The sequence below is a fragment of the Pyrus communis genome, chromosome 13, assembly GCF_041283825.1.
Source record: "Pyrus communis isolate YQ-2024b chromosome 13, ASM4128382v1, whole genome shotgun sequence".
Taxonomy (NCBI): Eukaryota; Viridiplantae; Streptophyta; class Magnoliopsida; order Rosales; family Rosaceae; genus Pyrus; species Pyrus communis.
The window spans coordinates 6,516,122-6,529,886 of NC_142577.1; the positions used below are offsets into that span (position 1 = coordinate 6,516,122).

General features: G+C 36.2%; 1 pseudogene; it reads right to left on the minus strand.

Annotated features, from left to right (window-relative positions):
* Positions 1-10,743: 10,743 nt before the first annotated feature.
* LOC148691671 (uncharacterized) lies at positions 10,744-11,559 on the minus strand (annotated as a pseudogene).
* Positions 11,560-13,765: the final 2,206 nt, after the last annotated feature.

A 13,765-nucleotide genomic window follows, 5' to 3' on the forward strand; every position in this document is an offset into this window, starting at 1 on the left:
GGAAACCTAGGCTTAACTTTCCTACTTCAAGTAGGAATCCTTGTTGGAGTAGGAATCCTTATTGGAGTAAGAATCCTTATTCTTCTAGGAATCCTCGTTGGAGTAGGAATCCTTATATGAGAAGGAATCCATCTTCAATTAGGAATTCATATTTCTTCAAGTCTTCAACTCATTCATTCCTCTTTTGCTCCAAAAGACTCCAATTTGCATCTTCTTGCACACTTTGGCTTTCTAATCTGAAAACACACAAAAGTGACTTTAAACACTAAAATAACTAAGGAAACACAACATAAATGCACGAGAACAAGCCAATTAAGTCGCATAAATATGCTCCTATCAGGTAAGTGAGAATGTTTCGGTAGTTTTGCAACAAAAGCTGCCACTTAAATGCAAAGATCCAGGTAGTTTCACAATCCCTTGTGTTATTGGTAATACCACTTTTGAACATGCCATGTTAGATTTAGGTGCTTCCATTAATGTTATGCCATACTCTATTTATGCATCTATGAACCTAGGAGAGCTTAAAAATGATGGTGTTATAATTCAATTAGTCGATCGTTCTAATGCATATCTGAAAGGAGTTTTGGAAGATGTTTTGGTGTAAGTTAACCACTTGATATTTCCAGCAGATTTTTATGTGCTTGAGATGGAGGATTCGGCCCATTCTACACCATTGCCAATCTTACTTGGACGACCTTTCATGAAAACAGCCCGAACCAAGATCGATGTGTTCAAGGGGACGTTGACAATGGAATTTGATGGCGATATCATTGATTTCAATATTTCTGAAGCTATAAGATACCCTATTGATGATCATTCGTGTTTCTCTATTGATGTATTTGACTCTTTGGCGCAGGATTATCTTGAATTCCTAGATAGGGATTGAAGGAAGATTTGTGAAAAACATGTTCATTTAAGCAACATCAATAGCATGCAATTAACAATTAAAGGCGGAATCATGCTTGTATGCACTTAAAACAAAACATTTACCCATGAAATTCAAAGCCTAGTAGATAGGTGAACCAAGACTCAACTCAAAACAAAGTGAGTTGAGAAATCAATACCTTTGTAGATTCCTCTTTGCATAAGCAAAGGCTAATCACCCAAAGAGAGGGCCTTCATTCCTTGCATCTTAGATCCATGGATTTGGATGGATGAAAAGGTTTCTCCAAGTTCCCAAAATTGAGAACCTCTAAGTCTCCACACCAAGGTAAGATTGAAGAAGAAATGAGTGACCTTGAGGAAGTAAGATTGCTAGATGTTTTCCTCAAGGGTGGCTGAAATTTTAGAGAGAAAAGAGAGCTTGTGTTCTCATCCTTTCCCCCAAAATAACCCTTAGAAAACCCTTAGGATGAAATGGCTATAAAGATGTCTTTATACCACCTCACAATGGAGTGGCAAACTTGCAATTAAGCCAAGTTCACTACCCTCCTCTAAATGGCCGAATTTAAGGGGATTTATTGGGCTATTTGGGCCTTTGTGAATCATTATTCATTAAGTTGTCATACAACTTAAGTCAATGGACTTGACGTTCGAAGCCCATTGGGCCTTAAGGTCCAAAACTATCCCGAGGTCTTTAACGAACTTATTCGTTTGATTAATTAACATATTAATTAATCCTTGCCATAAATAATTAAACCATTTAATTATTCTTACTCATCTCCGTTGAATCTTCAATCTCTACCTTACACGGTGTACGATCCATTAGGTTCCTTTTAGCGAGGCAGTGGGCGATTCAAACTCTTTCAAATCGATTGTGAATTGAAACTTACTTTCAATTCTCCCGTTAGTGATAATACACTTTTAGGGCTTCCACAAACCATGGTTGACGCCTAGCAGCATGTCATGGTTACCCAAGCTAATCAGAAGAGGTGGAGAACCTATTCAGTTTTAGGATTACAAATGCAATACGGTCTTTCTCTAATACAATACTCTTGACCACATTGTTTGGTTTGATAGTTTATTCATGTCTACTATCCAATGTGAATCTTGTACTTATATGATTACCTTGAATGTGATCTGGAACGCATTCCAACATCTCATTCATACTCTGGCCAGAGATTCTAAATCATATCATAGAGTATTCTCCCTCAAACAGTTTGAAGGTTAGAGATCCCTTGTTGCGCATTCACTTGCCTCCATGGCTAAGTGGCTTAACCCCGACGATGCCGTGGACACCCTGATAGAGTGACTTTGACATAATCAAAGATCAAGTACCTAACCACAAGACAGCTGTGATGCCTCAGGTCAAAGGACTACTTTGCATTATCCCAACCATGAGTTCTCATGTGACATGAATATGAGAACTCCTCGTTGATCGTGTTCAGTGAACTCATTCTCTATTGAGCACCTACATGCTTGTCTTGGTGTCACTCACACCAATGACTCGAGACTAGTCACTCTCCCTGAGAGAAGACACAGCACGTACTGATCTTAACGGACTGTCAATGCCCAATTGGCAATCCTATGATCAGGAACGTTTAGGATGTGTCTACGAAAGAATGGTCTCATGAATCTAACTTCTTTAGATCGCATTCTCCCAATCACATATTCCTTGGACTTTATCATTTAAGTATATAACATTTATATGAGACGGCTCAAACAATAATGTTTGCCCTTAATATTAAACTAGATTAGTTTAACATGTGAAATGTCCATAAAGTATCATCATATGATTGGTTTTAGGGCACATTTCCAACAGGGATGCCCTTGAAACAACCATTGCTCAAGGAATTAAACTCATCACCAATGGGGCCAAGCCTATGATAGGAGCATATTTATGCGACTTTGTTAACCTATTTCCTTGCATTTACTCATTTAGTTTATATTTATTAGAGTGTTTTAAGCTATTTTCGTTTGTTTGTAGGTCCAATTGGCAAAGGTGACAAGAAATGGCATTTTGGAGCAATTTGGAGCAGTTTTGGGTTGGAATGGATACCTTGCGTATGGAGCACAAGGAATGGACATTTTTGGTGCTTACAAGGTGCTAGGAATGCGCAAGGAATCATGAATGATTTATTAAGGCTTGCAATCAGCTGAAAACAAGGAGCCCTTATCCAGTCTTGTTTTATCTAAATCTTATCCAAACTTACCTTATCTTATCTTATCCTATCCTAATCTTATCCTACCTCAATTCCAGCTAAAAGGGGGAATCAATTTCACATTAAATCACCTAAATATCTGGTTCTAGAAGCCCTATCCTCTGTCCTAGATTTGTGCCGCATAAACTAACCCTTTTCCCCTAGGAATATGTCGTAGCACCCTAGTCCTTTTCCTTCTTGATTTTTGCCATGTAATCCTTCTCCTTGACAACCTTTGCCATGCCCCCTAGCCCTATAAATACACTACACATCTGTCGCATAAAGGGGGAGCTTTAGAGAGAATTTCAAAGAAAAATATAAAGAGTGCCGCAGCTTTGCAAGGAAGGAAGAAGAAAAAGGACTTGTGTCGTGACCTGCCATCCAAGGCCATTGGAGTGCTAAAGCGTTTCTGGGTTCTTTCTATCCTTAGTTTTAGTTCAATGTTTAAAGTAGATTGGTTTTGTTTAATTGCAAACATGTGGAACTAATTTTGGTTTTAGCTAGAGGTGAATTCGAAGCCCTGAACATATATGTGATATGAATTGATTACATCCAATTATTGTTTCATAAATCGTGAATGCAATTTACTTATCTGTTTGATTGGTAACTTATTCTTGTATGTTGATTAAGGAGGCCTACTTAGTTTGCATGCATGAATTTGATGCTAAAATATAAGGGAATTTCACCGAATAGTTATGAACTTATATTTTATAAGTAGTGGAAATCAGTAGTCATGATTGTGTTAAATAAATTCCTGGCAGGAGTATCATGCTATTCATAGTTATGAATGCCATGTCAATGCTTATGATTTTCATAGAACTTAATGATCTTTGATATGTATCTCTATCATGCATTTCATATAGGGAACTTGATAAGAATAATTTGATTGCGTCCCTGAGTCCAATTCAATGAATTTAGGAAAATATGATGGTTAATCAGTGTTGTTCATGGTTAACTTGGGGCATTGTCAGTCATGCTTTATAGGAATAATAGCTGGAAATCGATTTGTATGTATATGGTTCATGTGTGGAGAAGAATCCTCTACCTAGCCTTTCACCCCTTAAGTCACATTAATTTCATGCAACCTTTACTTAGTTATGCAATTTATTAGTTTTAAGTCAATTTTTGTCCAAACAAACACCCCTTTCGTATTTTGAGTCAATTTAGTTAGATTTTTGTCCAAAACACCCATTAGTGCTTGTTTTGTGTTATTTGAGTTAGTCTAGGTTAGTCTTGTGTATTTGAGTCTAGTTTTCAGTTTTTAAGTCAAGTTAGTGTAGATTAGCATCCCTTCGAATCCCGGGCCTAGAACGATCCCTAATTACGTATACTACAATTTTCTAAAAAGGGTTTAATTTGTGTGTTAGTTTCTCGCTTCTAAGTAGTGGCATTCCATTCATGAGATCATACACATGTTGTATTAATAATTCCAGAAAGTGCCTTCTTTGTGATAGGAGCATATTCATGCGACTTAATTAGCTTGTTCTCGTGCATTTATGTTGTGTTTACTTAGTTGTTTTAGTGTTTAAGGCCACTTTTGTGTATTTTCAGATTATAAGGCCAAAGTGTGCAAGAAGATGCAAATTGGAGTCTTTTGGAGCGAAAGAGGAACGAATGAGTTGAAGACTTGAAGAAACGACGAAATCCTACTCCAACGATGAATTCTTACCAAAACGAGGAATCCTACTCAAACAAGGTTTCCTATTTTAGGAAAGTTAACCCTAAGTTTCCCGTTTTGGCAACCTTTCCTAAACTTAAACGTCCATATCTTCTAGCCACTTTGAATTCCTTGTAGGCGCTTTAGGACACAAAACCAAGGCCCTAGCCACACCCTTTAATCTTTCCCTCTTTAATTTCTGATTTTATTTCCTAAATTCTAGCAGCCTTTAGGTGAATTTTAGTTAATAAAAATAAACTAGGGTTTAAATTTCTAAAACCCTAGGGTTTCCACCAATTAGCCGCACCCTAGATTTAAACATGGATTCATTCACAAAACCATAGCAGCCGCACCTTTTTCCTAACTTTGGGGGATTCTTCATTCACTTCTCAAGCTGCCACATTCATCAATCACCCTAATCACCCTATTTTCCCATGTAGCCGCACCATATTTATTTATTCTTCTTATTTTTCAGCCACTAATTTTACATCACAGTTGCAGCCACCCTTCCATATTACTTTCCACCCTAAGCCGTAGCATTCAATCCATATTCTCCCAAAAAAACCCGTGCATCCCAATTTTCACAAAAAACCATATCATGCAGCCGCATAAAAAAACCTAATATTCTATCAAAGAGGCCGTGCATTTTGTCCCAAAACGGTGCAGCCATTCACTTTGTCTCCATTCCAGCCGCAAATCTCATAATCCCACCATTCCATATTTTTCCAATTAATTCACAAAAACCCGTGCATCCATTCACCTTTTTCTGGAATTCCCATTTTTTTTCCTGCAGTCCGCAGCAGTCCATAACCTAATAACCTAGCCGCCATCTCCACCACATAATTCAATCATGCCGCAGCCACATTTTTCCTATCAAAAACCCACACAGCCGCAGCCATAGCATCCCATTATTCTCCCCAAAAACTGTCCAGCCAAAACCAAATCAGCCGCAGCTTTTCCTACACTTTCCACCACCATACAAACCTTCACACACCACCCCATAGCCTTGCCGCATCCCTAAACCACCTTAAATCTATCCCTAACCCAGAAAACCATCCAAAAACCACCCATAACCAAACTGTCGCAGCAAGGAGAAGAGGAAAGAGGAGCTTCGACGCGCAGAAATTCAAGTGGATTCGTTGGGCGTTCTAGGTGTAATCCATCCTTTGTTCTTTATGTTTAAATTCAATTTTATTTTTCTTGTTGCGACCATGAGAGGCTAAATCCCCCTAGTTAGCTAGGGGGTGATTCGAAACCATGTTTATGCTTGCAATATGAATTGATTACTTTTGGTTGGAATTTCATGAATGGTGAATTCAATTTGTTTAACTGCTTGATCGATAACTTATTTGTGTATGTTGATTGAGAGTGCACGCTTAATTTTCATGCATGAATATGACGCTAGAATATAAGTGAATTTCACCTAATAGTTATGAACTTATATTCACAAGTAGTGGAGGTTGCTTATAAACAATCGCGTTAAATGAATTCTTGGCACTAGTTTCATGCTCATCATAGTAACGAATGCCTCGTCAACACTTATAGTTTTCATGATGCTTAATGATCTTTGATTGTATCTTTATTGTGCTTTTCACGTAAAGGACTTTTGGAGAATGTTTTGAATTGCGTTGCGCTAACCCATCCAATTCATTAACTTAAGGAGAACTTGACGGTTAATTTAAGCGGACCTAATTAACCTGGGGTGTTGAGTTTCATAATTTATCGAAAGACCAACTGAAAATCATTTTGTATGCAAGTGTAACATGTGTGGAGAAGAACCTTCTAGCTAGCATTTATCCATATTTTTCATCACATTCATATTTACATTCTGCTTTAAATTACAATTTGTGCATTTAATTTATTTTCGTCAAAAATCTCAATCTCCCTTTACTTTAGTGTCCATTTTAGTTAGAAAGTGTTTTAATTTGTGTTTATAAGTGTTTTGTATTCTTTGAGTCTTTTGATTTGTTTGAGTGTTTTTATTGTTAGTTTTGCATTCTTTGAGTCTAGTTTAGTATTTCAAACTTTATTTTACGTTTTCGAGTTAGTTTCCAAGTGATTTTGCAATCCCTCCTAATCCCCGGTTAAGAACGATCCCTACTTATTTATATACTACAATTGTCACAAGAGGGTTTTAATTTGTGTGCTTACTTAGTTCGCATCACTTTGTTATAACATATGTGAGTGCTAGTCTACATGTTTGCATCAATCTTCTCACATATTGATGTGATAAATAATAGCACACAAATTAAACCCTCTTTTTGACAATTGTAGTATAGATATAAGTAGGGATCGTTCTGAAGGGAAATCTCTGAGATTCATGTGGGATTTCTAGTGACTAGCATGCATATACAATTCAAAATTTATATACGAAAGCAACGGAAGCATGTCATACATTTTATCAAAGCTATAGTCATGCAAATCCCCTTCAAGATGCATAGGTTTATATAAGATGCATCAAAACAAAATTTATAAGAAGAACAAACTAGAGGTTTAGTTTTATACCTCTTGATCTAGATCTTAGACCAAGGATGGACCACCTTCAAGATCTTTGCTCCTCAAACTCCTTGAGCCTAGCCTCCCTCCTTGCTTCCTCCACTTTGTAAAGTAAGTGCTCCTAGGTTCTCTTCAAGTTTCCAAAGATATGAAAACCTCTAAAGATCCTCACCCACTTTGTAATGAGAAAGATGAAGGAATAACCAAAAGAGTGTATAGATGATTAGTTAAATCACCCCCTTGGTGGCCGGCCCTTTGTGTTCAAGAGAGAGAGCTTTTCTTTTCTCTTTTGTTGTATTTAGAACACATAAAACCCATATGAACTTTGTGTTATAAAGTTCCTTTTATTGTCAAAAGAAACAAGTCAACATTTTGACCTATCTCTCCCTTGGTGGCCGGCCATATGTGTTTGGTTTGGGCTTTGGGCTTTTAATTATTTCAAGTCATCCAATGCTTGAATAAAAGCCCAATGGGTTTTGGCCCAATGGGCCTAATTAAACCCGAACGTTTCTTTAAGCCCAAAACGATCTTTATTGCTTTTATGATTTCTTTAGACTTTCTAAATTAATCAAAACACTTAATTAATCCAATTAATTATTTCCTTCATCCATTAGTTACTCACTACAAGAGTGTATTGGTGAACAATCTTTTAGGTTCTAATTAGCAAGGCAGTGAGGTGATTGGCACCAATCCAATTGATTATCCAATCACTTAGTGAATTAAAACTTACTTTTAATTCACCTTCCTTTTGATGACTACATTTAATCATCTAGAAGAACTCACAAGCCATGAGTGACATCTAACCATATATCATGGCTACCCAAGCTAATGTAGAAGTTATTCGGAGAACCTATTCAGTTGGAATTACAATGTAATTCGATCCTTCTCTAAAACAATACTCTCAATCACATTACTAGGGTATGGATTTATAATGTCAAACCCCTAATGTGATTATTCCTTCTTATACGATTCATTTGAGACGTATAGGAACGCTTTCGTTTATTACGCTCGATACTTCGGCCGAAGATTCCCGAATCATATCTTAGAGTATTCATCCTCTCTTATCGAGGATTAGAGATTCCTTGTTGCGCATTCACTTGCCTTCATGGCTAAGTGGCTTAACCCCAACGATGCCTTGGACACTCGCGAACGGAATGACTTTAACATAATCAAAGATTAAGTACTTAACCACAAGACAACGACGATGCCTCAGGTCAAAGGATTACTTACATTATTCCAACCATTAGAGTTACTTGCTTGACATGTGAGTAGACCTCCATGCAAGTACTCTCATTCGATTGTGTTCAGTGAACTCATTCCCTTAATGAGCACCTACATGCTTGTCTTAGTGTCGCTACACGAATGGGATGAGACTTTCCATCCTTCCAATTGAAGCGGACATAGTATGTACCGGTCTATGGATCGTCAGTATCCCTCCGACAATCCTTATGACCAGGAACCTTTTTTTTGGACATGATGGTTATGAGAAGAAGGTCTCTGTAATCTAACATCATTAGGTTACTTCTTCCATCGATCCATTGTCCATGGATTCACTATTTAGGCCATATTTTGTTCATTGAGATAGTCCTAATTAGTATCTTTGCCTTCCGATGTATAAGAGTCATATATACATCAATTCATTGTCCTGAAAGGTTTCTTCCAAAGATTGACTTTCAGGGCATATTTCCAACAATCTCCCACTTGCACTAAAGTCAATCACTAGTGTATCTTATACATGCTAGTTGAGTGAGCTTATGCTCGTAGGTTAACTTGGTTATGTATTAATCACCTTTTAATTTAAAAGGGATTTACTTATCAAAATGTTTCTAAAACATTTTGATGATGTCTCTTTCTTGTGTTCGAATACTTTGATGAGACCTTGATTCCATGGCTTGAGCTATCGCCCCATTATGTCGTAGTATCCTACTTACGACCTTATGGTTTGGATTCAATCATTGGTTCTAAAAGAACCCCTTCCTTTCAAAACACCTTTTGAAGCAGTTTCTAAAACAATATATCGACATATATTTTGTTTGTATACTTTATACAAACTTTGCTCCAACCTTGAGACCATTGTAGTACGATACTAACAATACATTCATATGATTAGTACTTCATCCATTATGAAGTTCCATGGGTTATTTTCACTTTGGTTCGTAACCTAAGTGAATGCACGCTTCCAAAGTCCCACTATGATGTTCCTTTCTTAAAGGCAATAATACTCTATCAGTTGCTTTGGTTCTGATCCTGGGATATAGTAATATCTTAAAGTGATAACCCATGGTTTTTCACTTTTGGATATCTACTCACAAGTCCATACATGTGTCCCTTTTGTGATTTTATGACACATTCATTATAAGGGATATGAAAATGATTTTCTATCATATAGGAAAATGCTTTCTTAAATTAAATTTTATGATTTGAACCATGAGGTGACGAATTTGAACCATGAGGAGACGAATTTGGATTGTCTTGTTGTTAAACTATATGTTGTGACTCATTTTGAAACTATTCCCTTTTGTTTCATCAACTTGTCCATATGCTTTGTTATTAGCTTGTTCTCATAAAAGAGAATGATGGACAATTTCCAACATATAACCATTTTATGCTAGGTTGACGAAATCAACATTCAAAGACTATTCTTTAGAATGTTACACAACATAGAATTTTAACGTTTTGAAGAGCTTGAGTCTTTTAACAATTAAAATTACAAACTCTTAATAATAGTCAAATACTATTATTATTTAGACAACTATAAACCAATCATATTCAAGTTTATATCCATTTTTACACCTCCCACTATTTCTCATGACTTTTAATGAGAAATAATTTCATACATTCAAAAATGTATAAACGTGGAATATACGGGTAGAGGACATTGTGCAGTAGCTTTAAAAACCTTTCAAGCTCATTTGTTTCAACCTTCATTAAGTTGATGCCTTGTTATTAAGTGATTAAAATCTTTAAACTTTTTTATAGATTTAGACACTTCTTTCTTGGTTTTACTCACTAACACACTTAACATTTTAAAACAATTTTAAGAATGCCCAATTAGTTGTTCAAAACTACTAATTGAATCAAGAGTGACCTTGATTATTGTGGTTTAAGTGATAACCATAGAAAACGTTTTTCTTATTACTTATATCATTCTAATGTGATATAAATCTTGTATCTCAACTAGGATACAACAAGACAATATTCAATTCATAACACTACTTTAAGGAAATAATATATTAGAAGGCATTCTTCACATTACATTAATATGATAATTCAAACATTCATAATGTTTAATACAAAAGTCATTAGCTCTATACTTTTAGAGACTAATTAAAATACCTTCATACATTTAGGCAATATTAGTGATCATCCATCATATGAAGCCACATAATAAGTTCTTAACAAAATAAGAGAGTTTAAAGACAATCTTTAAATGCCTAACAAACTTCCGAAGTAGTAAGCAAAAACATGGTGATCGAACCCTTCTCCACCTTTCCTTTGCTTGTTCCTCCTCTACTTGGCTTCTTCACCTATATACAATTATACAAGTGATTAGCCTTTTATATCAAATATAAATATTTAGAAGATCTAACATTTAGAATTGAAGATAAGAACATAAACCATACCTTTTGGTTTGTCCTTAAGAGTTGCAAGGTAAAACCTGCAATTCCTCCTCCAATGCCCCTCCTTTCCACAGTGGTGGCAAGTCCCCTTGGGCTCCATTGCCTTTTTCTTTTTTTTTCACTCCTCCTTTCGGCTTAGGAGTGGGAGACTTTATCTCCTTCCCCTTTCCTTTGCCATACGGCTTAGGATTGGAAGAGGATGGCTTGTTGTAGGCTACTGCAACAGTCCCTACAACGTTCTCTTTCATAGTCTTCTCAGCAGTTACTAACATATTTAGTAACTCAGAGAGAGTATGATCCATCTTATTCATGTTGTAGTTCATTACGAACTGCGAAAATGAATCAGGAAGAGAAGCCAATATAAAGTCCTGGGCCAATTCCCCGTCAAGTGGAGTACCTAGGTTCTCCAGTTGTTCTATGAATCCTATCATCTTCAGTACATGTTGATGCACTGGAGCCCCTTTGACCATCTTGGTCTTCACAAGTTCACAAACAGTGTTAAAGCGACGGTTGCGCGTCCCTTCACCATATAATTCCGTAAGATGGAGTATTATGGAAAATGCACTGTCCATGCCCTCGTGCTGTCTCTGTAGCTCCTCATTCATGGAAGCCAACAGATAGCACTTGGCTTGTGTATCATCCTCAACGTGCTTGTCATACTTAGCACGTTCATCCTCTGTGGCCTCAGGGCCAAGAGGTATGTCAGGAAGAGGCTTGTCAAGTACATAAATAATCTTCTCCAATGTTAGGAGAATCTTGACATTACGATACCAGGTTGGGAAATTATGCCCCTCTAGGCAATGTTTGTCGAGTATTTTCGCGAACGTGCTTCCAACCATATCTAAATACATAAACAATAAAATAAATTAGTTTGATTGTTGATTAAGTCACACAATTCGGGTCTTTAAACCGAATGACACCACCCACCATTTTTGGCAAATTCCATATCCCTCAATAGAATCCGAGAGTTATGTTGAACTCTTAGCGGGGTATGGGAGACTCACCATTACCAAGCCCACCTCACGATGATACGATATCGGTTAGCAAAAATAATGATGAGAGAATAACACTTTACTCATTTACAACTCTTGTAATTAACCATCTAGTTTGGCCTCTAGAGAATGTGGCCTCACGATGATACGATATCGGCACCATTGCACTTAGTTAAGTTATTCCTACCATGCTTAGTTCATGAAGGGGTTCAAGAATAGCCTCACAATGATATGATATCGGCCATCCTCGTTGCCTACACTTACCTCATCATATGTTTATGGACTCCTCCTGAGTGTAAGCATGCACTTTGTACTCCCCCATGATAGGGTGAAGCCGGTGTACAAGTCACAAACGATTGGAGCCCACCACGGTGGAAGGCCTACGAAGAAATGTTCAAAACATCTCTCGTTTATCAACTTAATATTCGTTTGTTGAGGGATTTTAAGGTCTCATCAATTTTATTTATTTAAACATATTCAAATAAATTGTCCTATTACAACTACTAGTCCAAAGTTAATGAAATTAGTAGCATATGATATCCCCACTATTCGTTTTCATAAAACAAATCAATATCAAAACATTTTTCAAAATATTGGAGATATATATAACTACTAATTGAAATCATTATAGTTTAGTAGCGTATGATACTCCCACTATTTGTTTTGAGAAAAACAAATCAATATAAAAAAAAAACGAATTTTTTCAAATATTGGAAGTAACTACTACTACTACGGTTTTTGCAATCCTTTGAAATTGGACTTTATAGTTATCTTAGGCTCTTGGATGACCATGGACTTATTTGGTTATTGCAACAACGAGCCAACATTGTTGAATAAGATCTCGGGGAGGTTGTGTCATTTTAATTACGTGCTTTTCAATCCAATTAAAACATTTTCATTGAGCCATTAGAAATGAAAGACAATCATTCATTGCTTATTAGGGCGTTGGACCCATTTAATCTTGAATCTCATGTAAAAACCCTCTTTTAGTTATGTCTCCTTACCAATAGTTAAAGAAACTCTAGTCTAGCACTAGAGGGAATCAACTAACTAAAAAGATTAAGAAGTAATAAGAATTACAAACCGATTTGTACAAATTCCTACAAATTACACATACTAAGAGGGAGAGATAGATTAATGTCAAAACGTGACAAGGTCCAATTGAAACAGTAATTAAAACACATTCCCAAGGTTCAAACAATTTGATTTTAGCGCCTTATCTCATAGCTCAATTATCGTTTAAGGCATAAGTCCATAGTCACCCATTTTCTAACTACTTAATCATATTAAATAATCAAATGGAATGCAACATATAAACAATTAGATTTAGTGCATATGGGCATAATATTATGTTGAGTTCAAACAATTAAAATCAAACATTTTAACTTTAACAAATAGTAAGGGCCTAAATGCAAATATGAAAAAGTTAGGGGTTAAACCGTAAATACTCAAAAGTAAAAACAACTTTTTAAATTACAAAAAAAACCCCACAAGTGGGAAATCCACTAAGGGTGTCCGGCCACAATTTAAGGGATGAGATATCTCACCCAATTTTGCATTGAACCAACATAAAGTAGAAGAAAAATATATCTTGTTTGTCACTTAGTTTTGCTTTAAGGACTTTAGGGAAAGGGTGATGGAAATATATATCTAGACAAGTCTAGGTATTAATTTAAATTTTGGTGTAGGCTATGGATGGTATGTACATCATCCATAACCACAAAACAATGCATGTAAAACCATTTTCACCAAAAACCAAACCATGAACACCAAGAACAAAACCATGAACATATTTTCAAGATTTGTATGTTCTTGGTGATTTTTCAAACCCAAAAAACAAAAGTGACAAGATCACTACTTTCTAGCTTCAAAGTGTGTGTGTGAGGTTCAAAACAAAACACAAACACTAACAAAAAAAAT